Source organism: Lutra lutra, chromosome 7 (genome assembly GCF_902655055.1).
Source record: "Lutra lutra chromosome 7, mLutLut1.2, whole genome shotgun sequence".
In the NCBI taxonomy this organism is placed as follows: domain Eukaryota; kingdom Metazoa; phylum Chordata; class Mammalia; order Carnivora; family Mustelidae; genus Lutra; species Lutra lutra.
In genome coordinates this window covers 60747605-60773025 of record NC_062284.1, presented here as the reverse complement: position 1 = coordinate 60773025, position 25421 = coordinate 60747605, and the positions used below count along the sequence as shown (strand labels likewise).

Sequence of the window (25421 nt, the reverse complement as noted above, 5' to 3'; positions counted from 1 at the left end):
TAACAAATAAGGCCTTAAAAATAATCACATAAATTTTTCATAGAATAAAGAAGATACTTCCAAATCATTTTGTGAGGCCAACATTATCCTGGTATGAAAATGTGAAAGGGACATTAAAAGCAGAGAAAAATACAGACCAGTATTCCAAGCTCACCAGTCTGCCTATCCCTTGAGATCCCAGCTTGGTATTTTACCAGCAACAATAATCAGAACAGCAATGTCAGCCTGCTATGTTGCTGCAATGATGTTCTCTGTGAGGATCTTGTGATCGGGAGTAGAAGTTCTCAAATTTCACGAGGGAGATATTGAGGATGGTGTCATGTTCATGCTCAGTCTTCAATTTCTACACCCAGTGGCTTCATATTAGCAGCCTCTTTTCCAACTTTCAGTGGTTCCCTTCCTCCATTTGTAATTTATAATTCAAGAGGTGGTGCCCCTATGTAAATGTACCTCTCTGATGACTTTGATGTTGATGTGGTTCTTTTCATTTCCCTTTTGTTTACTAGGTGGCAAACCCAAAAAAATACTCTTCCCCTGTCATGAACTAGCTCAATTATCTCCTCTGAAAAGTCTTCTGAGAAGTCTGTTGGCAGTTACTCATGTCTCCTCTTCTTCCCAAGTACTTTGTGTAAACTTCTTCTATTGCACGGGTCATGTTCTGCTGTGATAATTTAATCTAATGCTCCCCTTATCGAGCACATTGTGTGACATAAAGCAGTTAGCTCAGTAGATGTTTGCTGAGTGAAGAATAAAAATACAAAGCTAGAATTAGTTTTGATCACTTAAGCCAAGAAGAAGGTGTCTCTATAAAAAAACCAAAATGTCTTCCTGTAACTTCATACATGTAGAAACCAGAAAGCTTTAAAGGCTCATAAGAGGGTGCCTGGGTGGCTCAGTCAGTTAAGCATTCAACTCTTGGTTTTCTGCTCAGGTCAGGATCTCTACGTCATGAGATCAAGTCCCATGTCGGGCTTGGTGCTCAGTGTGGAATCTGCTTCAGATTCTCTCTCTCTGTCCCTCCCGGCTTGTGCACTCTCACTCCCTCTCTCTCTCAGATGAATAAATAAAATCTTTAAAAAGTAGTATTTCCGGGGCGCCTGGGTGGCTCAGTGGGTTAAGCCTCTGCCTTCAGCTCAGGTCATGATCTCAGGGTCCTGGGATCGAGCCCCGCATCAGGCTCTCTGCTCAGCAGGAAGCCTGCTTCCCCCTCTCTCTCTGTCTGCCTCTCTGCCTACTTCTGATCCCTCTCTCCCTCTGTCAAATAAATAAATAAAATCTTTTAAAAAAAAGTAGTATTTCCATTTTTTAAAAAAGTAATTATAAGTGAAATTGAGAATCTTTTCATATACTTATCAACTGATATTTGTTTTTTCCTTTTCTTTACTATTTTTTAAAATTAGTGCCTTTTAAATTGTGTGTGTGGGTTTTTAAGTAGGTTCTACATCCAAGATGGGCTTGAATTCATGACTCTGAGATCAAGAGTTGCATACTCTATGGACTGAACCAGGCAGGTACCCCTCTTTGCTGTTTTTTTGCAAAGCCACATCTCCAATGTCTAGAAGCAGGTCTTGCATACTTTAAGCATTCAGCAAACACTGAACAAATGAATGAATTGTGTATATTCTTCTTTGCCTCTTTTCCTATTAGGCTGTTACTTTTAAAAATCTGATATATAAGTGCTCCTTGTATAGTAAAGAAATTGACTTTTTTTTAAGAGATTTTATTTATTTATTCAACAGAGATCACAAGTAGTCAATGTAGAAGGTAAGAGGCATAACAAAAATCATGTTTAAGCAAACACCACAGTAATAATTGGTAAACACCACAGTAATAAATGGGATTCTACTCTAAGAAAGAGCTATCTTGGGGCACCTGGCCAGCTCAATTGGAAGAGCACGCGACTCTTGATCTTAGGGTCGGGAGCTCTGGCCCCAGTTTGGGTAGAGATTAATTACTGAATGAATGAATAAGTAAATAAATAAATAAATAAATAAATAGCTGTCTCTCCTCCCTCATTCATTTAAATAACCAATTATTATATCAGGATAGACATGGGATTAGTAAAAAAAAATATCTATGGGTCATAAAGCAACACAATTATTATGTATTTTCTCTTTTGGCTGTTAGTTCTTTCAGGTTGGCTCCTGTGTTTTGGGGTGTTCTTTGTTGAGTATTGTTTTCTAACATCACAAGATAATCCAGGCTCAGCTTGAAGGAATCATTTCTTCAAGGTTTTCCTTATGCTTTTTATTGGAGAATGTTGGTAAGAAATCAGTATCTGTGTACCGTATATCCTCATTGCTTATAGATACTCTCAGCAGACAGAACTAGGAAATACATAGATTTGTTTGCAATATATTTATATTAATCCACACATACACAGCAATCTATACTTCTGTACCTGTACATATATTAAAGACCATAAGCTTATACTGGTACCTCAGATTGTAATCGAACACCACAGGCTTCGTTTTAGCTTCCCCCTTTTTCCTTAGTTAATAACATTTTTCTTCAACACTGACAAACTCAGCTCATGATCTACAATATATTTGTTTAATTCTAGCATACACATTTGTTTCAAATTGCTAATCTATCTCCCACACCCCTGTGAAAAATACTTAGTAGGCCGACGACAGCATTTCTGTACAGTACATTTGGTCTTATTCGTAGGTATCCAGTCAATATACTATCTACCTTGATTATTTAGGTGAGTTCTTTTCTTCCCTCTCCTCTGCAGAGTGGCTAGGTTACTCATTTGTAATACAGCTGATTCCTTAGTATTTTCAGTTTGTGTCTCTCCCCCAAACCCACACATTGTGGTTTTTATTTTTGTTTATTGCTTAATTTTTTAAAAGGATTTTATTTATTGATAGAGATCACAAGTAGGCAGAGAGTCAGCAGAGAGAGAGGAGGAAGCAGGCTCCCCGCTGAGCAGAGAGTCGGATGTGGGGCTCGATCCCAGGACGCTGGAATCATGACCTGAGCTGAAGGCAGAGGCTTTAACCCACTGAGCCACCCAGGCGCCCCTGTTTATTGCTTTATTATTGGAAATAAAATATATATCCTAAGTCAACTGCACAAAGTTTCCTGAAAACGATCATTAAGAAATATTTTCTCTGTTTTGGAGTACCTGGCTGGGTAAGTCAGTAGAGCAGCAGGCAACTCTTGATCTCAGAGTCATTGAGTTCAAGCCCCACATTGGGCATGGAGACTACTTAATTAAAAACAAATTTAAGGGCACCTAGGTTGCTCAGTGGGTTAAAGCCTCTGCCTTGGGCTCAGGTCATGATCCTGGAGGCCTGGGATCGAGCCTCGAATTGGGCTCTCTGCTCGGCAGGGAACCTGCTTCTTGCCCCCTCTCTCTGCCTCCCTCTCTGCCTACTTGTGATCTCTCTCTCTCTCTCTCTGTCAAATAAATAAAAAATTTTTAAAAATTTTAAAAATATTCTGTTGGTTTTATTTTCTAATGCATTTTAAACATTACCCTAATAAAATTAAATACTGCATATTGAATGATTGTGAACAACATTAAAACCAAAGAGACTCTGGGCGCCTGGGTGCTCAGTGGGTTAAGCCTCTGCCTTTGGCTCGGGTCATGATCTCAGGGTTCTGGGGTTGAGTCCCGCGTCGGGCTCTCTGCTCAGCAGGGAGCCCGCTTCCCCTCTCTCTGCCTGCCTCTCTGCCTACTTGTGATCTCTGTCAAATAAATAAATAAAATCTTGAAAGAAAAAAAAACCAAAGAGACTCTTCCATTTGGATAGAAACAAAATGTTAAAATGAACTGTAATATAAAACAAGATATTTCTGGAAAAGCCCAGATGTAATCGACAAATGAATGGATAAAGAAGATGTGATATATATATGTATGAATGGATATTACAAAGCCATCAAAAAATTGAAATCTTGCCATCTGCAAGATATGGATGGAACTAGAGGGTATTCCGCTAAGCGAAATAAGTCAATGGAGAAAAACAATTATCATATGATCTCACTCATTTGTGGAATTTTTTTAAAGATTTTATTTATTTGATCGAGATTACAAGTAGGCAGAGCAGCAGGCAGAGAGAGAGAGGGAGAAGCAGACTCCCTGCTGAGCAGAGAGCCCAATGTGGGGCCCGATCCCAGGACCCTGGGATCATGACCAGAGCTGAAGGCAGAGGCTTTAACCCACCGAGCCACCCAGGTGCCCCCGTACATGGAATTTAAAAAACAAAGCAGAGGAACATAGGGGAAGAGAGGAAAAATAAAACAAGAGGAAACCAAAGAGGGAAACAAACCATAAGAGCCTCTTGATCATCAGAAACAAACTGAGGGTTGCTGGACGGGGGAGGGGTAGAGGGATGAGGGTAACTGGGTGATGAACATTAGGGAGGGCATGTGATTTAATAATGAGCACTGGGTATTATATAAGACTGATGAATCACTGACTTGTACCTCTGAAACCAATAATTGTTAACTGAATTTAAATAAGAAAGTTTAAAAAAATCCAAATTACTAAGAAATCATGGATTAAATTTTATATGATATACTAAATCTCTGAGACAAAGAATGTACACACTTTCAATCAAGAATCTAAGACTATAGGAGTGCCAGACTGGCTCAGTTAGAAGAGCATGTGACTCTTGATCTTGGGGCCATGAGTTTGAGCCTCATGTTGGGTGTAGTTATTCCTAAGGAAAAAATAATTAAAAAAATGTAAGACTGTATTGGACATTGGAAAAAGCTAGACTGTAGTATGAAAATCACAGATAAACACATAGGAGTTATACTTCAGAAGTTTTAGGACATACGCAGGGAGAATAATGTCCTCTTCCCAAGGATGTCCAGTAGAACCTTTGAATGTTAGGTTATATTGCAAAGGGGAATTAAGGTTGCAGGTGAATGTAAATTACTAATCAGTTGACTTTAAAATAGGGAGATTATTCTGGATTATATGGGTGTGCCTGATATAATCACAAGTATCCTGAAAAGGTTAGAGTTGGCTGGATATGATGTGAGAAGGATCCAACCTCTCGTTCCTAGCTTTGCAGATGGGAGGGTCTGGAACTGGAAGCCAAAGAATGTGAGCAGCCTCTGGAAGCTGGAAAAGGAAAAAAATTCTTCCACAGTGTGTTGGAAGTAAGGCACCCCTGCCAACACCTTGATTTTAGCCCAGTTTGGGACCTATTTCAGTCTTCTAATCTATAGAACTTAAGATAGTAAGTTTGTGTAATTTTAAGCCACTGTATTTGTGGTAATTTGTTAGCACAGCAATAGAAAAGAAATTACAAGAGTCAACCTACATATGAACTTTATTTTTTAAAAGATTTTATTTATTTGACAGAGAGAGCAAGAGAGAATAAGCTGGGAGAGCAGCAAAGGGAGAGGGAGAGCAGCCTCCCTGCGGAGCACACTCTGGCATCATGACCTGAGCTGAAGGCAGATGCTCAACCGAGCGAGACACCCAGGCGCCCCTACACCTGAACTTTAAAAGATTCTACATCTTGGTCCCTCTAAGGGCTTACTGACTTTATTCCCTTTCTTCTTTTCCTTGTTGTCTATGCTACAGTCAGCTCGTTGTTACTCAAATACTATCCTAGTTGGTTTTAGGTGTTTATTTTTTGGGGGTATATGAAACGTAACTATGGTTCAAAAAGTCCTATAGGACAATATGTGCCACACTGTCCTCAATCCCATTAACCTTGTTCTCATTCCTCCCTTATTCCCACCCTTCCCATATAATACACCAATAACTTTAATTTCTAGTTTATTCTCCTCTACCGCCCAGAACGAACAAATACTTGTGTGTTTTCTTATAGCCTCTTCGTTTTTCCACAAAGGGTACTATCTGTGTTTTCACCTTTAAGCAAAATTAACTTTCGGAAGTGCAGTAAATTTAGCACAAGAAGAGTGTGAATGACCTTATTGGAAACGCCGTTCTGCTTATATGCTAAGGGCCAGATGGAAATGAATTAAAGCATTAAATGTGAGGGAACTGAAACACTGTAGCATAGTTAACTTAAATTCTAATCCTTATCTTCAGTTAGGATTTACACTAGGTAATTCTAATCACAAATCCTGGTAACTGAATCTCACTAACTTTAGTAAATGTGGGTAGCGGGCGGGGGAGGGGCTTGAACTGTGGAGTTGGCACAGACAAATCAGGCTGAATGGGATGGATGGGTATGAGAACAGGGAACAGGAAGACATTTCCGTAGACAGGTCTGTGTGTTCCCAGGTCCTTGAATCCTGAAGCTTTCACTTAGGCATTTGCCTAACTATGCCACAGCATCGTGGTCTTGACCCCTAAACTGTAAAGGGGAGCCCAAAACTTACTGTACTGAATGAGCGGCTCTACATGGCAGGCACTTTCCCAACGATCTACAACCCCGCCCAAAGTGGCCACAAACAGGATAAAATATACCCGAGCCTAACCTTTCCCTCAAGTGATCTCAGTGTTCAGTGACCCCCTAATAAACAAACGACTAGCACCCTCCCATCTCCTGCCTGCGGAAACGAACATTCCCAGGATCCCGGGCCGTTTCGATTGACGTTACTTCCGGGGAAAGTAACCTTTCTCTGGCGGTTGCAGGACTGGAGAGGTCTCGCGACATTTGCTCCCGCGAGATCTGCTTGCTCACTCTAGCGATGACATCCTCCTCCTCCTCCCCGCCGCCTTTCGGCAATCCTCGCCAGTCCCAGCCCCGACCAATCTGCACTCAGATGGCATGGATCAGGGTCTCCCCCCGAACCCCAGTCCGCACTGGGCGTCAGGCGGCAGCTGCGGGGTGCGAGCTGCACGAGGCCGACGGCAGCGGCACTGCGGGAAGCCACGGGCTGGCGACAATCTGTGAGCGTGGGCGGGGCGGGGATAAGCTAGCTGAGTAGCGGCTCGATTGTTCTGGCCTGGCTATGGCGCCTCTCCTCCCCCCCGCCATGGCTCCCCGTGTCCCTGCTCCGCTCCTCTCAGTGAGTGAAAGTGGCCGCCGCCGCCGCCGGCCCAGCGCCCGCAGCCGCCTCAGCGCCGCCGCCATCTTGGGGTCCCAGGAGCCGCCGAGGGAGCGAGCTAGGAGCGTCCACGCCCAACGCAGTCACCGTCCTCCGGCCTCAGAGAGCGAACCGCGGCTCCACCGTCGGCGGGGCGACCCCCCCCTTCGGACCCCGCCCGCACCCCGCCCCCCCTCCGCCGCCGCCGCGGCGGCGGGGCCCGGCGGCCCGAGGTGAGGCGACTAGACGTGGGCGGGCGAACGGAGGGGGGGGGGTGTGTAGGCCCCGTTGCGCCCCTCTCTGCAGGCGACGACTGGGCCGCGTCTTAAAGGGGCCGTCGCCCCCGGCCCTTGGATTTGTTGGGGTTAGTGGGGAGGATGGGTGTGGACACTCCCCGTAGGGTTGGGACTTAAGGGACTTGGGCCTCGTCCTTTCCCCTCTCATACCTCTAGAGACCCGGGGTCACGCGGTGACCTCAGATAGCCGAGGAAGCCCGTGGGGCGCCCACACGTGGGGAGTGTGTTAGACCAGGTGCACGTGGGACCCGGTGGGGCGGTGTCGGGCTAACACGTGTGTGGGTTTGGGGGTGGGGTGGGTCAGGGCGGGGGCTGGTTGAGCTCGAGTGGGAGCCGTTTGAGGGCTTTATTTGTCCTCTTAAGCAAATGAGATCTAAGAGCTTGATAGTATGTCAGTTTATGTGAAGCAAGTTGGGATATGGGTAAATGGTCCTTGCTGCTTGTTGGTGTTATGTGGGGACAGCCTAACACGTGCACATACTTAGGAGTGTGTAGGGGACACCCACTGTGGTCTTTCAGGCTTTTGTAGAACGTCCAGGCAAGTGTCATCCTATTTTGACATTCCTTCTTGAGCTTGCTGATGAAAACTACTACTTCCGTAATCAGCTAGGGTGGAAGCCCCCTACAGTTTAGGAGTGATAGAGCCCAAGAAGGCACTCACTATTTTAGTTTACAGCCAGCTGTGGCCAAATCGTTTGATTCATACACTGTCTAGTTTCATGTTGGAGTACTTGTTGCTAGGATTTGGAGATGAAATTAGTAGGTTGAGTTCTCTGAAATCACAGGTAACCAGCTTACTTTTCCAATCAGTGACTTTCATGATTTCCTTTTCCAGGGAGACTTTGATTGTGGTTTGCTAGTGGCTGCATTTTATTTATTTATTTATAAGTAACAACTTTATTGCAATATAATTCACATTCCAAAAGACTCACCCTTTTGAAGTGTACAGTTCTGTGATTTTTCATACACTCAGAGTTGTACAGCTTTCACCACTATGTAATTCATCACTCCAAAAAGAAGCACCCTTAGCAGTCACTCTCCCATCAGCCCTTCTCCTGGCTCCTAGCAACCACTAATCTATTTTCTGTCTTTGTAGATTTACCTATTCCAGGTATTGCGTACAAAGGGAATCCTAAAATAATGTGTCTTTTTGTGACTGGCTTCTTTCACTTAACATGCTCTCAAGGTTCATCTTTGTAGTAGTATGTGTCAGGACTTCGTTCCCTTTTGTTGCCAAATAATATTCCATTACCTTTGCGTTTTATGCTTGAAATTCTCAAACTCTTCCTTTAAGTCAGCAATGTGAGATTATTATATGCGGTAGAATTCACATGCTTACTAGATAATAAAATGAATTTGTATTTTTAGGGTTAAATTCTGTTATTTTAGTTTACTGTGTTCTTTTCCTCTTTATTTTGTTTCAGAAGAATCCAAACTAATTTTTAAAGATCTATGTGTTTTAAATAGGAAATAACTGTAAAGAGCACAAATGTCATTAGAAAATTTTATGACTAATAAAAACGTTTTGAGTACATCAGGGTGGAAATGTGATTAAGTATAAACAACAGACCATAAACTGTGGTGTTATAACTTTATTTAATAAGAATTTGTCATAGTACTACCAAGGAATGGTATCATAACAGCTTTTGAGTGCTATTACTTGTGTAGACGTAGCGCTGGGGAGGGAATAATAGACACCTCTCTGCCTTCCAGAAGATTAAAACTGGTTTGGGGATTTAACATGTCAACATACAAGTTCACACAAAATATAAATGCTGGGATACAGTGAATTTTCAAGAGGTTGGAACAGGATAGTTATTACGATACTTTGAATTTGTGTGGGAAAATAAGTGAAGTTGATGACAAATGTTAAAGTTGAATCTTAAGCATAAGCATTTTGGGGGCACCTGGGTGGCTCAGTCATTAAGCATCTGCGTTCAGCCTGGGTCTTGATCTCAGTGTCCTGGGATCAAGTCCTGCATCAGCTCCCTTCTCAGCAGGGAGCCTGCTTCTCCCTCTCCCACTCCCTTTGCTTGTGTTCCCCCCCCCCCATTAAATAAATAAATAAAATCTAAAAAAAAAAAAAAAAAGCCTAAGCATTTTGATATGATAGGCTGTAGCATGCAGAGGATGAGAAGAACATGGTTGCTAATACTTACTAAACACTTATTATGGACACTAATCCTAATCATGAGGGCTTTAGTCCCACCTAATACCATCATCTTTGGAGTTAGGATTTCACCAGGAGATCAGTAATAGTAAATAGTTGACAAGTTAGATTAAAAAAAAAAAAAATATTTGGGGCTAAATGCTATCCATATTTTTAATGGCCTAAGACAGTAAATCAACTGTGACATGCCTTTATAAACCTTCACCACCAAGGATTGATAGCCTGTGCGATGGTCTATAAAGCAGGATTCTTTTTTCTTTTTCTTTTTTTAAAAATAGGCTCCACACCCAGTGTGGGGCTTGAACTCCCAGCCCCTGAGATCAAGGGTCACATGCTCTACCAACTTGAGCCAGCTGGGCAACCCTATAGAGCAGGGTTCCTAATGTTTTTTATGTGCCCTGGACTCCTTTGCAGTCTAAAGAAACCTATGAATGCCTTTTCAGAATATGACATTTAAATGTATAAAATATAGTTCACATATTTAGAAAACAATTTATGATGTAAGAAATTTCCTTTTTATTACTGAATTAAATAACCAGTAAAAGTCTAATATCGTGCTGTGCTGCCTACATTCAGAATTGAAGGAAATGCTAATTTCAGTTATGGGTTAGTGAAAATAAGGATGAAAATTTTTTTCCATCCAAGTTTATGGACACATAGCTAAGTGATTTCATATGGGGCTAACCAGTGTTTTGTTTTGTTTTCTTTTTTTTAAGATTTTATTTATCTATTTGACAGAGAGAGATCCCAAGTAGGCAGAGCAGCAGGCAGAGAAGGGGGGGAAGCAGGCTCCCTGATGAGCAGAGAGCCAGATATGGGGCTTGATCCCAGGACCCTGAGATCATGACCTTAGCTGAAGGCAGAGGCTCAATCCACTGAGCCACCCAGGCACCCCGAACTAGTGGTTTTTCTAACAAGAAGTAGAATTATTGACTCTTAAATTCATGTTCACAGTAACATGAAGTTGACTTACTGAAAGAGCAAGGGGTAGTTTAGCTAAGGGGAAACCTGGTAGTGTAATGGAAAGACATTGTTTTTAGGCTAGAAAAGATTTGGGTTTGAGTCCCACTTACCCACTGGGTAAGCAACTAAACCTTTTTTTTTTTTTTCTTCTTTTTAAGATTTATTTATTTTAGAGAGCATGCACTTGGGAATGTGAGTGAGGGGAAGGGTAGAAGGAAAAGGAATCTTCAAGCAGACTCCTTGCTGAGCGTGGAGTCGGATGTTTAACTGACTAAGCCACCCAGGTTCCCCAAGCTATTCAACTTTTTTGAGTTTCAGTTCTCTTACATGTAAAATAGAGATAATGATTTTCACTTCTGAAATAAAATGACATATTAAGTATAACTATAAAACAGCATATTAATGAATGTTGGTTTATTTTTGTCTTTGAGGAAATAAACACATCCAAGGCCATGACATACATTTAGTTTTGATTTGGGAGAAGGGAAACTATTTGTTACGTGGTAGGAAGGAACAACCTATATGGCATATAGGATCTACTCAGGATATTCAAGTATAGAATTTGTTTTTTGGTAATGGTACTAAAACTATCTTACTTCTTGTAAAAGAACAAATAAAATACCTTCAGGTTTTTATGTGACAGCTAGCTCTTCTGTGTAAGAAGTTAGTACCCCAGTAGAATAAACTGTGGGTGACTCTTTCATATTTTTGTGCATGAACAGAAAAATGGCTAATGAACATCAGTATGGTAAAAAGAATGTTCGGGTCACTTTATTCCTGAGAATGAGGCCTAAGTGTTGCCCGAAAGTCCACAAAATGTTATTCATTCCCTGGAGAGGTATGAAAAAGAAAATACAAAAATGGACTACATTATCTTGGTACAAAACCACAATGCATCCACTCTTAGACTATAGAATGGATTCCAATTATTGCACCTCAAGGAAGAATAAATTAAGCAGGAGGGAAGTTTCCAGAAAATGGCAGTATAAATGATGAAGGCAGTGGTAAGGCTTTCAATGTGAAGATAAAGAAATTTGGCTCAATGATGGAATGATGAAGACTGGGATGGACTGATAAATGGGATTAGGAAAAACATGAATTATAATCCTGGAAAATTAGAACTAGCTTGAAAGATGAATATTGTTTGACAGGTGTATAATGAGTGGTTTGTTTATGAAACTTACTAGCACAGAAGGTAGTTAAGGCTCAAGAACAAACCACGCACAATGTAAGGGTTACAAAGCCAGAACTTTTGCGATCCAGTTCTAGTTCATTTCAGGTCAACAAACTATTTAATGATGCTTGTACCTAATGGTTTATGAAACTCCTTATTTTGTTCATTCAATAAATACTTATTGAACAACTAATGAGTCCTTTTTGACCCTTCCAACAACAGTTTGTTGAGCATCTGCCACACTCAGGGGACTGTGGGGTAGACAAGTGAATTAATCCAGGTGTATGTATGGAAAGTACAGAGGGGCTCTTGCAAAGATAAACCCATGGTTATGAAAACTCTAGGTGCCATAGAGAAGTATGAACCTAAAGATTCTTTTGAGTTGCTGATATAAATTAGTGGTACTTAGTTTTGTTTTTGTTTTTTGTTTGCTTGTTTGTTTTTAAAATTTTTATTTATTTATTTGACAGAGAGAGAGATCACAAGAAGGCAGATAGGCAGGCAGAGAGAGAGGGGGAAGCAGGCTCCCTGCTAAGCAGAGAGCCCGATGTGGTGCTTGATCCCAGAACTCTGAGATCATGACCTGAGCCGAATGCAGAGGCTTAACCTACTGAGCTACCCAAGCACCCCTGGTTTTTTTTGTTTGTTTTGGGGGGGGTTATTTATTTATTTGTCAGAGGACATGTGTGAGAGAGCACAAGCAGGGGAGCAGCAGGCTCCCCACTGAGCAAGGAGCCCATTGTGGGGATGTGGAGCTCAATCTAAGGACTCTGGGATCATGACCTGAACCGAAGGCAGACACTTAATGGACTGAGACACTTACTGGACTGGGCATCCAAAGGCACTTCGTTTTTAGTCTCTTGTGTGTGTGTGTGTGTGTAATGTTAGTGACCATACTTCTAGTCTTCTTAAAAAAATTTATTAAGACATTGTTTTCATTTGTTTAAAGGCCCTAATCTGCCTTTTTTAAACAGAAGCATTGTAATCCAGTGGCAGTGTATTAAAGCTGAGCCTTTTTTAGATCTTAGAGCCAGGTTATCTGGGTTCAAATTTTAACTGTCCCTCTTACTAACTTTCAAACCTTTGGAAAGCTATTTAAGCTTCAGTTTCTTCATTTATTTATTTATTTTTTTAAAGATTTTATTTATTTGACAGAGAGAGAGATCACAAGCAGAGAGAGAGAGAGAGGAGGAAGCAGGCTCCCTGCCTAGCAGAGAGCCTGATGTGGGACTCGATCCCAGAACCCTGAGATCAGGACCTGAGCTGAAGGCAGAGGTTTAACCCACTGAGCCACCCAGGCAGCCCCAGTTTCTTCATTTATTAAATTAGGAGAATAATTGTGCCTACTTTATAGAGGATAATTGTGAGAAATGAGGGCATAAATGAGTAATTGCTTAGAATGGTCTCTGGCACATAGTGCTCTCAACAGGTGTTAGCTATAATTAAGAGTACCATTTTATTTTGGCAGTTTAATTAGTTTAATCTAAAGTTTTAGTTTATAAAGTATTGAAATCAGGACTTTTTTTTTTTAAGATTTTATTTATTTATTTGTCAGAGAGAGAGAGGGAGAGAGAGCAAGCACAGGCAGACAGAATGGCAGGCAGAGGCAGAGGGAGAAGCAGGCTCCCCGACGAGCAAGGAGCCCCATGTGGGACTCGATCCCAGGACGCTGGGATCATGACCTGAGCCGAAGGCAGCTGCCCAACCAACTGAGCCACCCAGGCGTCCCGAAATCAGGACCTTTTTGAATAGAACATATCTCAGATCTTTTTCTTAAATAAGGCGGGGAAAATATATCAATAAAGAAAATAGTTGCAATGCATTAACCTTTGTGTTGATGTAATGAATACTATTAAATGTCAATAGAAATATCTTTTTAGTTGAGATCATAACTTAAAGAGGTAGTATCGCAACTTTAAGCGTTTTAGTTCAGTGTCTAAAATGTTTCTGTCTTGGCTGTTATTCTAATATTAGTAATAGTTTTCTCTTTTTAGGGTCATTCTTAGAATGTAGTAGTAGACCCAGGCTCTAGAGCAGGGCTAGAAAATGTTTTCCTGTAAGTGGTCAAATAATAAATCTATGTTTTGCTGGTCATACCTTTCCTGTGGCAGCCTCTCAACTCTGCCCTTCTACATGGGAAAGCAGCCATGGTGAATATATAAGTGAATGAGTGGGGCTGTGTTCCAACAAAACTTTATTTATGGGCACTAAAATTTTAATTTCAGAGGCACCTGGATGGCTTGGTGGGTTAAAGCCTCTGCCTTCAGCTTGGGTCATGATCCCTGGGTCTTGGGATCGAGCCCTGCATCGGGCTTTCTGCTCAGCAGGGTGCCTGCCTCCTCTCTCTCTGCCTGCTTCTCTGCCTACTTGTGATCTCTGTCTGTCAAATAAATAAAATCTAAAAATAATTTTTTTTTAAATTTCATGTAATTTTCATGTGTCATGAAATATGATTCCCCCCCTTTATTTAAAAATGTAAAAACCAGGGGTACCTGGGTGGCTCAGTGGGTTGAGCCTCTGCCTTCGGCTCAGGTCATGATCCTGGAGTCCTGGGATCGAATCCCACATTAGGCTCCCTGCTCTTCCCTGCCCTCCCCCCGCAAACCCCAACTGCCTGCCTCTCTGCCTACTTGTGATCTCTGTCTGTTAAATAAATAAATAAATAAAATCTTTAAAAAAAAAAAAAAGTAAAAACCATTCTTACCTATCAAGAATACAACAATCGGTGGTGGGCTGGATTTGACATGCAGGCCATATTGTCTTGACTCCTGCTCTAGAGTCTTTATAACTCCCTGGCTAGGTAATCTTCTGCAAGTTAGTATGAAGACAGTGTCATTTTTTTTCCCTTGAGATTTTATTTATTTATTTGAGAGAGAGAACAAGTGGTGGGGAGGGCAGAGGGGGAGAGAGAGAGAAGGAAGCAGACCCCTATTGATCAGGAAACCTGATGGAGGGCTCAATCCCAGGACCCAGAGATCATGACCCTGGTTGAAGGCAGACACTTAACCAACTGAGCCACTCAGGCACCCCCTTAGTGTCATCTTTTAAATGGAGATAATAATATCTACTTCATATAGTTGTTAGGAGTAAGATAATCTGTGTTAAATGGTTAGCACCATCCCTGAGACACTGTTTAATGAATGCTGTATATATATAATTGTCTAATTGAACCCATTCATTTTACAGTGAGGCTCTTGGGACCGTGATAGAATAGCCGATAGTCCTAGAGTCTATCTGTGGCTTGTCAATAGCATTAAAGTCACAGCTCTTGACTTCAGCTTCTCTACCCAACCGCGTTGCTTCCATAGAGGATTGTAGTACCTTGTAATTTATTACTATTTTTTTAAGTACGCTCCAACCCACGACACTGAGATCAGGAGTTGCATTTCTACAGGCCGAGCCCACCAGGTGCTCCTAGTACCATGTAATTTAGTTAAAATACTGCTTGATAAAACTATTCTACTGGATACCTTAATGGTGGATATGACATTATGAATTTTTCAAAACCCATAGGTCTTTTACTAGGTGCTCCTAGTACCATGTAATTTAGTTAAAATACTGCTTGATAAAACTATTCTACTGGATACCTTAATGGTGGATATAACATTATGAATTTTTCAAAACCCATAGGTTTTTACAGCACAAAGTAAACTTTAACTTTGTGCAAATTAAACATCATTTAGGAGGTAAAGAGGTCCCGGGAAAGAATGCAGGCTGTGACAAGTGAATCTAATTGTATTAGAAATGTATGAAATAACCTTACTGAAAAGGGAAGAAGGGGTGTGTTGACCTAAGTAACCTTGGAAATGAGTGGAATCTAAGACAAGGAATTTCATATAAGCACTGTAATCTAATTGATAAAGTTGTATCCCATGAGGGTGCAGGTTAATTTTGATACTGTTATGTGTGTGTAGTGCAAGTGAACAATTAGTAAATGGTTAAGAGATAGGCTTCTCACTGTTAGGGTCTGGATTTACAGATAAGCAAGGGGAGAAGCTAGAATGATTCATGTGGTAATAGATCACAAGTAGGCAGAGATGCAGGTGGAGAGGGAGAAGGGGAAGCAGGCTCCCTGCTGAGCAGAGCCAGATGCAGGGCTCAATCTCAGGACCCTGAGACCATGACCTGAGCTGAAAGCAGAGGCTTAACCCACTGAGCCACCCAGGCGCCCCCAGACTGATTTTTTTTTAATATCCTTGCAAACTGATAAAGAATAAAACCAAGCAAAGAGTGATTAACAATTTTTTATGTAGACATTTTATATAGACATTATATAGACATATAGTTTTCATTAAGGCAGTTTATCAGTATTTTCTCTTATGGTTAGCCCTTCTGTGCCCTAAGAAAATTCTTTTTAAAGATTTTAGTTATTTATTTTTTTGGAGAGAGAGAACAAGAACAGAGGGAGAGGCAGAGAGAAAATTCCCAGCAGACTCTCAGGTTGAGGGTAGATTCCAGTGCAGGGCTTCATCTCATGAACTTGAGATTGTGACCTGAGCTGAAACCAAGAGTGAGACGCTAAACCATCTGAGCCACCTGAGCCCCTGTGTCCTAAGAAATTTTTACCTACTTCAGCTGACAAAGATATGTTCTAAATGTTTTCTTTTAGAAGCACTATCATTTTAGCTTTACATTTAAGTCTGTGGTTAATCTTTCACTTCATTTTTGTATATGGTATACATTCATTTTTGTATATGGTAGGAGTTTGAGGTTCACTCCCCCAATTCCCCAAATATGGGTTTCCAGTTGCTTCAGCACCATTTCTTGGAAAAACTTTTCTTTCCCTGTTAGATTGTTTCTCAAGAATCAGTGTGACTGGGGGCGCCTGGTGGCTCAGTTGTTAAGCATCTGCCTTTCGCTCTGGTTGTGATCCCAGGGTCCTGGGATCAAGCCCAACATCAGGCTCCCTGCTCAGCAGGAAGCCTGCTTTTCCCTCTCCCACTCCTCCTGCTTATATTCCCTCTCTTGCTGTGTCTCTCTCTGTGAAATAAATAAAACCTTAAAAAAAAAAAAGAATCAATGTGACCATGTTAAGTGTGGGTCTTTTTTCTGGACTCTGTTTTGTACCATTGGTATGTCTGTCCTTAGGCCAGTGCAGTATACCATCTTAATTACTGTACCTTTTATCACGTCTTGTAATCAGATAGTGTGAACTCCCAGTTTTGCTCATCTTTTCAGACTTGTTTGAACTATTTTGCTCTTCCATATAAATTTTAGGCTGAGCGTGTCAGTTTCTTCAAAGAACCCTTCTGGGACTGGATTTGAAATCTATAGATAAGAGAGGATATATAGGAGAGAGTTAACATTTTAATAATATTCCAGTCCATAAACATGTAATAATTGTAACACATATGTCTGACAAAGGAATTATATCTATAATATAAAAAGGACTTCTGTAGCTCAATTGTAACAAGACTACAGCTTTTTCAAATGTGGTAAAAAAAAAAAAACTTTAACAGATATATCATAAGGGAATTTATATAAATGGCCAATAAGCATGTGAAAAGGTCATCAGTTGTCAGGGTTGTACAAATTAAAATCACAATGAGACACCGTTATAACACCAGGTGTTGGCAAAGTTGAGAAGTAACTAGAACTGCTTTTCATTGTTGGTGGGAATGTAAAATATTAGAACCGTTTTTTGGAAAATTGTTTGGTGGTTTGTTATAAGGTTAAACATATATCTCTCTGTGGCCTAGGCAGTTCCATTCCCAGGAATTTACCCAAAGTGAATTGAAAACCCAAATATCCATCAATAGGTGAACAAATAAACTGTGGTTATATTCATTCCTATGATGGAATCTGATTCAGCAACAAAAAGTAGTGAATTCCTGATGTATGCAGTAACATGGATGAATCTCCGAAAAGAATCCAGGGGGTGTCTGGGTGGCTCAGTCATTAAGCGCCTGCCTTTGGCTCAGGTTGTGATTCCAGGGTCCTGGGATAGAGCCCCGCATCCGGCTCCCTGCTCTGCGGGAAGCCTGTTTTCTCCTCCTCCTACTCCTGCTTGTGTTCCTCTCTTACTGTCTCTGTCTCTCTCTCTCTGTCAAATAAAAAAATAAAATCTTAAAAAAAAAAAAGAATCCAGACACAAAAGCATATGTGCAATATGATTCCCTTTTTCCAAATTTCTAGAGCGTACTAGAAATTAGTTCATTTGTGGTGCTGGAAATCAGAATAGTGATTGCCTCGAGGGTTGGAGCAGTTGACTGGGTGGAAATGGAAGCCTGAGAGAACTTTCTGGGGTAATTTGCTATTCTTATGTATCTTGATAGGGATATTAATTAGGTTTATATATGCGTATGTCAAAACTCATCAAACTAGGGGCGCCTGGGTGGCTCAGTGGGTTAAGCCGCTGCCTTCGGCTCAGGTCATGATCCCAGGTCCTGGGTTCGAGCCCCACATCGGGCTTTCTGCTCAGCAGGGAGCCTGCTTCCTCCTCTCTCTCTGCCTGCCTCTCTGCTTACTTGTGATTTCTCTCTGTCAAATAAATAAATAAAATCTTTAAAAAAAAACAACTCATCAAACTATGTATTAATATTTGTTTCAACATATAAGTTAAAAATCTTTTTTTCTTTTTAATATTTTATTTATTTATTTGACAGAGGTCACAAGTAGGCAGAGAGAGGGGGGGAAGCAGGTTCCCTGCCAAACAGAGAGCCTGATGTGGGGCTCGATCGCAGGACCCTAGGATTACGACCTGAGCCAAAGGCAGAGGAATAACCCACTGAGCCACTGAGGCGCCCCTCAATTTAAAAATCTTCATAATTTTTCTTTCTTTCTTTCTTTCTTTCTTTCTTCTTCTTCTTTTTTTTTTTTTTTTTTTTTTTTGAGATTTTTATCTATTTAACAGAGAGACAGCCAGCTAGAGAGGGAGCTCAAACAGAGGGAGTGGGAACAGGAGAAGTCGACTTCCCACTGAGCAGGGATACCGATGCTGGGCTTGATCCCCATGAACTGAGGGCAGATGCTTAATGACTGAGCCACCTAGGTGCCCCAGCCTTCATAATTTTTCATTTGAAAAAATTACATGCAGTACATGATCCTGGGATTGAGCCCTGCATCGGGCTCTCCACTGAGTGGCAAGTCAGCTTCTCCCTCTGCCTCTCCGTTTGTGATCTCTTGCTTTCTCTAAAATAAAATCTTAAAAAAAAAATGATGAGGGTTTGGGGTTCAGATTATCTATATTCAAATCTATAATCCCTGTTAAATAAAAGTTACTTAAAATGTGTAAATAATATGGTTCCTCATCCATAAATGGGATAATAGTAACAAAATTTTTTAAATTAAAAAAATTTTTAATTCTGTTAATTAGCATAACCATCACTTTTCACTTTTTTATTTAAATCAGTTATTTAGCATAATAGTAACGGTCTCTTTAAACAAAATTTTTGGATGGGTTCTGTGTTCTTAGAGGTCTTACACTACTCAAATTTTATAAGAACCCTCTGTATGACATTTAAATTGGTAAACTGTTGTAAATTTTTTTCACAATTTATCATTTAGTGTTTATCTGTATTATTTTGTCCTGTGCAGAAGTAATACATTTTTAACATGTTTATTGAGGTATAATTCCCAGTCTGTAAAATTCACCCACATAAATTATATATGGGTGGGGCGCCTGGTGGCTCAGTCCCTTAAGTGTCTGTCCTTGGCTCAGGTCATGGTCCCAGGGTCTAGGGATCTAGGCCCGCCTACCCGGGCCCCGGAGGCCTGCTCCTCCCTATCCCACTGACCGCCACCCCCCCTCACCGCCAACCCCCCACCCCCCGCTTGTGCTCGCTCGCTCTCTCTCAAATAAAAAAATAAAATATAAATAAAGTATATATGGTTTTAATATATTCATTGTCTTTAGTTATAGTCACAGAGTTACGCCAACCACCAGAGTCTAAGTTTAAAACATTTACACCAGCCCAAAAGGAACCCCTACCCATTAGCGGTTACTTCCCATCCTGTAGTGCCACAGTCTGCAACCCCTCTCCCCCATACAACCACTGATCTCCAGAGTTGCCTTTTTCTGGTAATTTATTTATTTATTTTTAAAAGATTTTATTTATTTATTTGACAGAGAGAGAGAGATCACAAGTAGGCAGAGAGGCAGGTGGGGTGGGGGGAAGAGCACAGAGCCTGATACGGGGCTCGATTCCAGAACCCCGGGATAATGACTTGAGCCGAAGGCAGAGGCTTAACATGCTGAGCCATCCAGGCGCCCCTTTCTGGTTATTTCTTATAAATGGTATCTTACAATATGAGGCCTTGGTTGAGTAGCTTATTTACATAGCATAATGTTTTCGGGGTTCATCCATGTTGTAGCATCAATCAGTATTTCGCTCCCATTCAGTTGCCAAGAAATATTTCATTAGGTGGATATATCATTTTATCCATTTGTCACTTGATGGACATTTAGGTTGTTTCCACCTTTTGGCTGTTGTGAATGTTGCTATGAAGATTTATGTCTAAGTTTTATTGTGGACTTATGTTTCCATTTGTGTTGGGTATACCCAGAAGTTACATATGGTAACTTTATGTTTAACCTTTTGAGGAGCTGCTGGACTTTTTTTCCAAAATAGCTACACCATTTTACATTTCCACCAGCAGTATAGGAGGGTTCCAGTTTCTCCACATCCTTGTCAGCTGTTTTGGTCTTTCTTAAAATCTATACTAGTAGGTGCTAAGCATTATCTCACTGTGTTTTTGATTTACATTTCCCTGTGACTGACGATGTTAAAACTTCTTTTCGTGTGCTTATTAGCCATTGGTATATTTCCTCTGGAGAAATGTTTATTCACATTCTTTGCCATTTAAAAATAAGGTTATTTCCCATTTTATTATTGAGTTTCAAGAGTTTTTAAAAAATACATTTGGGATATCAGTCCCTTATCTGATATATGATTTGGAAATCTTTCCCCCAATTGTTGATTTTCAGTTTCTTGATAGCTTTGCTTATAGCACTAAAGTTAATTTTGATGAAGTCCAATATATCTATTTTACCTTTTGTTGTTTTGTTATTGGTATGATATCTGAGAAACCATTACCTTATTTGAGGTCGTGAAGACTTACCTCTGTTTTCAAATACAGGTTTTATAGTTTTAGCTCTTAAATTTATGTCTATGATCTCTTTAGGGTTAATTTTTGTGCATAAAGAAGAGATCCAAGTTCATTTTTTTGCATGTGACTATCTAATTGTCACAGTACCAGTTACTGGGAAGGCTGTTCATTCGCCATTGAATTATCTTGACAGGCTTGTTGGTAATCGGTTGACTCTAAAGGTAAGGGTTTATTGTTTGGACTCTAAATTCTGTTCCATTGATCTATATGTCTAGCCTTATGTCCTAGCACACATCTTAACTGCTGCAGCTATGTAATAAGTTTTGAAAGTGGGAGTTTGAGTCCTCCAGCTTTATTCTTCATTGTCAGGATTGTTTTAGCTCTCTTATGGCCCTTGCCCTTCTATACGAATTTTTAGGATTAGCTTGTCCATTACTGCAAAAAAGCCAGTTTGAGTTATGATAGGTGTTACATTTATTCTATATATCATTACCATCTTCAGAATATTAAATCATTTGATCCAAGAACCATAGAATGTTTTCTCATTTGTGTAGTTCTTTAATTTTTTTCGATAATGTCTTGTTTTCAGTATATATATACAGGTCTTGCAGTTCTTTGGTTAAATTTATTCCAGAGTTCGTATCCCTTCCTCCCTCCCTTTCTTTTCCTTCCTTCCTTCCTCTTTCATATTTTATTCTTTTTGATGCTGAGGTAAATGGAATTATTTTCAGATTGTTCATTGGTGGTATATAGAAATATTATTTATTTTTGAATATTGGTCCTACAGTCTGCAAGATTACTGAGCTTGTTTGTTAGTTACAATAATTTTTTAGTGCATTCTTTAGGATTATCTATCTATAAGAATCTATAAATAATAGTTTTACTTCTTTCCAATTTGGGTGATGTTTATTTTAATTTGTTTTGTTTTGTTTTCCTAATTGCTGTGGCTAGAACTTTAAGTACAGTTTTGAATATGAATTATAAAAATAGACAACCTTGTTTTATTCCTGATTTTAAGGGTGGTAGCATTCTATCTTTCACCATTGGAAGGATGTTTTGAGTGTTTTGTAATCACTCTTTATCAGATTGAGGGAGTTCCCTTCTACTTCTAGTTTGTTGAGCGCTTTTATTTTGAAATGGTACTGCCTTCTGGCCGGTCGTTTTTTCTGTATTAATTGAAATGTGCTCAAGTAGTTTTCATCCTTTGTTCTGTTAATGTGCTATAGAACATTGATTGATTTGCAGATGTTCTATAAACCTTCCATTCCTAGGATAAATTTTACTTGTTAATGGTGTATAATTATTTTTATATGTTGCTGGATTTAGTTGTTAATATTTTATTGAGGATTTTTGTTTCCGTAAGGGATATTAGTCTGTAGTTTTCTTGTGATGTCTTTGGGTGGCTTTGGAATCAGGGTAATGCCAGCCACAAAGAATGATGTGGCAGTTGTTCTTTCTTCTGTGATCAGGAAGTTTGTGAAGGATTGATATTAATTCTACTTCAAATGTTTGATAAAATTCACCAGTGGAGCCATTTGGCTTGGGTTTTTTCCTTTTCCTTTTTTTTTTTTTTTTTTGGTGGGAAGTTGGAAACATTAAATTTTATATGGTCATCAGACTATATGTTTTCTATTCTTTGGGTCATAAATACATAGAAGGATCTTCCACCTGCTGTTTCCTCATCAAAGATGTAGATATTTATAACTAATGTAGATAGTAGGATTGACTGATTTGTTATATGACATTTAACATAAATTCATAAATATTCATTTTTTTCCTGAATTCCCATGGCACTTTATCTGTCCGTCTTTTAAGTGACTTCCCAAGTATGCTTTTTATTGTTAATGTGAGTCTTACCTCCTCTATTAAGCTGAATCCTCTGAAGGAAATACCTGTCTACACTGTGCTTAAGAGTTCAGCAATTGAAGGGCTGAGTGAATGAAATGTTACTTTGGTATTCATGTGAAAATTTACAGCTCACTTCTCTGGTCTTATTTCCAAGTATTAGAATATGAAGTGCATTCATTTGACCTAGTCCTGCTATTTGTGCTACAGTCCTGCAAATTATCAGTGTAACCTGTTGATCTGATTCAGTAGATCACATTCAGTCATAACGGGTTTGGGCTACAGAGTGAGTTACAGGAGAGCAGAGGTGAGAAATTCAGTTATTTTGTTCCTTTAATGTTTATAGCCTTTTGTATAAGCCTACAGCCCATAACCTCCTGCAGGCTATCTTTAGTCCTGCAAATGCTTTCAAGCTATGTAGCTGGGGGGCACCTGGGTGGCTCGGTCAGTTAAGCCTTGGGCTCAGGTCTCAGGGTGCTGGGATCTAGCCCCGCATTGGCTCCCTGCTCAGCAGGGAGCCTGCTTTTCCCTCTACCCCGTCCCCTCCCCCTGTTTATGCTCACTCTCCCCGCCCAAATAAATAAATAAAATCTTTTTTTTTTTTAAGTGCATTTAAAAAAAAAAGCTATTTAGTTTGTTTTGTAAGAGCTATACCTTCATTCGGCCTTTTCTGTATTAGTTTTCTGTATTAGTCTCGGTAAGTTTAAGAATTACTTCTTAAGGGCATATATAATCTGGTCTTCTCTGAGCTATTTTGATAGGTACTTTGCCCAAAAAATGGTCAGATAAGTCTGGATTCCTCTTGGAGAGAGACTCTAAGTACATTAGCATATTGAAGACTAAAAATTCTTAGGCCTAATGTTAATGGCCTTTAATATTTTTTAATATTAATGAACATTTGCTAATATCTTGATCTAATATTCAGAGAGGTAAACTTTGGGAAATGCTTCTATAAATGATTGGTATGAAAACAGTTTTGGGCAGTGTCTATAAAGAGAAATCAGAGATGAAAATAGAGTTAAGTATAGAAAGTTTAAATGTGTAGGTTTTAGGACAAATACTTGTTAATGGCCATCATTGTAATTCTAGTACATTATGAGGTGGTCATTATACCTTCTTACCATTGCTGTTACAGGAAAAAATATTAAAGGTCATTCCTCTCTATTTAAAAATTAAAAAAAAAAAAATTTAAACCAAGCCAAAAACTTCTAGATTAGGCTACCATTTGAACAGTGCTTTTTAGCTTATCTCCATCCAGAGATAGGGTGGCTTTCTCTCAAAGTAATTTTAATTATTTTTATTAGGCTTTTCATTTGGAGTAAGATGAAAATCCTATCCTTGGGTAAGAATTGGCAGTTGGTGCAGGTATCTTCAAATTCTTATCTAGAAGTAACACTCGGATCTCCTCTTACCTCTCAGTATTTATCTAAAGCTTGTCTGATAGACAGTTTTTATGTAGGATTGCCCAAAAGATTTTCAGTACATGCATTCTCCTGTTCAGTAAGTATGGATAATGAATAATTGAACCCATTCTGCTTGACTTTGTGTTAACTGAGTTTTGTATCTTTTCATTTTTTCTTTCACCCCGAAATCATGTATCCAGGATAGAAGTAGAGCCCTATTTATGGTCCTGGACCATAGATTGTCTTTATGTAGGATGTAACATTAGAATTAGAGTTCTGTAGCCATGACCTTTGACACTATGCATAAAAAAGCAAATTAATATGGTCATTTGTAGGGCGCCTGGGTGGCTCAGTGGGTTAAAGCCTCTGCTTTAACAGAACTTTGGTGGACTCCACATTTAGAATAAAGAAAGTTCCATGAAGGAGGTTAAGAAGAAATAGTCCAAGAAGTTGTCAAAGGCATGGAGAGTATCCAGAAGCAAGTGTCAGTCAACAGTTTTGACTTCTGTTCGTACATTTTGGTAAATAGTGCTTTATCAGACAAAGTGGTTCTCTCAGCCTTTTCAGACCCAACTCTCCCTTTATTATTATTATTATTATTATTATTATTAATTTTTAAGACTTTGTTTATTCATTGGAGAGAGAGAGAAAGAGAGCATGAACAGGGGAGGAGCAGAAGGAAAGGGAGAAGCAGACTTTCCCCTGAGCAGGAAGCCCCAATGGGGGCCTTGATCCCAAGACCTGGAGATCACAACCCACACTGAAGGAAGACACTTAACCATCTGAGCCACCCAGGTGCCCCCAATTCTCCCTTTTTAAAAAAGATATTTTATAGTGTTTTCTATCCCGAAATGAAATCTATAGGTAATATTTTATACATAAATATGTATACACTTATACGTATATATAAATTTAAAAAGCAGTATGTGGGGCGCTTATACGTATATATAAATTTAAAAAGCAGTATGTGGGGCGCCTGGGTGGCTCAGTGGGTTAAAGTCTCTGCCTTCGACTCGGGTCATGATCCCGGGGTCCTGGGATCGAGCCCCGCATCGGGCTCTCTGCTCAGCGGGGAGCCTCCTTCCTCCTCTCTCTCTGCCTCTCTGCCTACTTGTGATCTCTGTCTGTCAAATAAATAAATAAAATCTTTAAAAAAAAAAACAAAAAACAGTATGTGCCCCAATTGTAATATATTGGGGAAAAAATAAAATAATTCAGATATAACTTATGTATTTTAAAATGTGACTATGTGGGGCTGATCCACAGTGGATGACATAACGAAGTAGTTCTGTCTTTGCACCAGGATGTAGAATCACCTTGATGGAAGAGTTGAAATTGTAGAGTGATAAAAATCTACTTGTATTTGTGACTCAAATACCATAAAGAATAAGAGGAAAAAGAGGGAACTATAGTAGAATAGAAAAGAATGGGGAGATTTGCTCCTCCTCAAGCCCTTCAAGATGGGGGGGGGGGAATGAGTTCAGGTTTTTGAGGATGAGGGAGAATTGTTTGAAATAATCTTTGTAGAGAATGAGAAACAATTAATAAGAGGTGGG

General features: G+C 39.9%; 1 protein-coding gene across 3 annotated transcripts in view; it reads left to right on the top strand.

The window, feature by feature from the left end:
• Window positions 1–7068: 7068 nt before the first annotated feature.
• Window positions 7069–25421, top strand: part of INO80 (INO80 complex ATPase subunit) — a 129834-nt gene continuing 111481 nt past the window's right edge. For all 3 annotated transcript variants that reach the window (XM_047736087.1, XM_047736086.1, XM_047736085.1), the window contains exon 1: window positions 7069–7199. The gene's annotated coding sequence lies outside the window, so the exon portion shown is untranslated. The remainder of the gene's footprint in view (window positions 7200–25421) is intronic.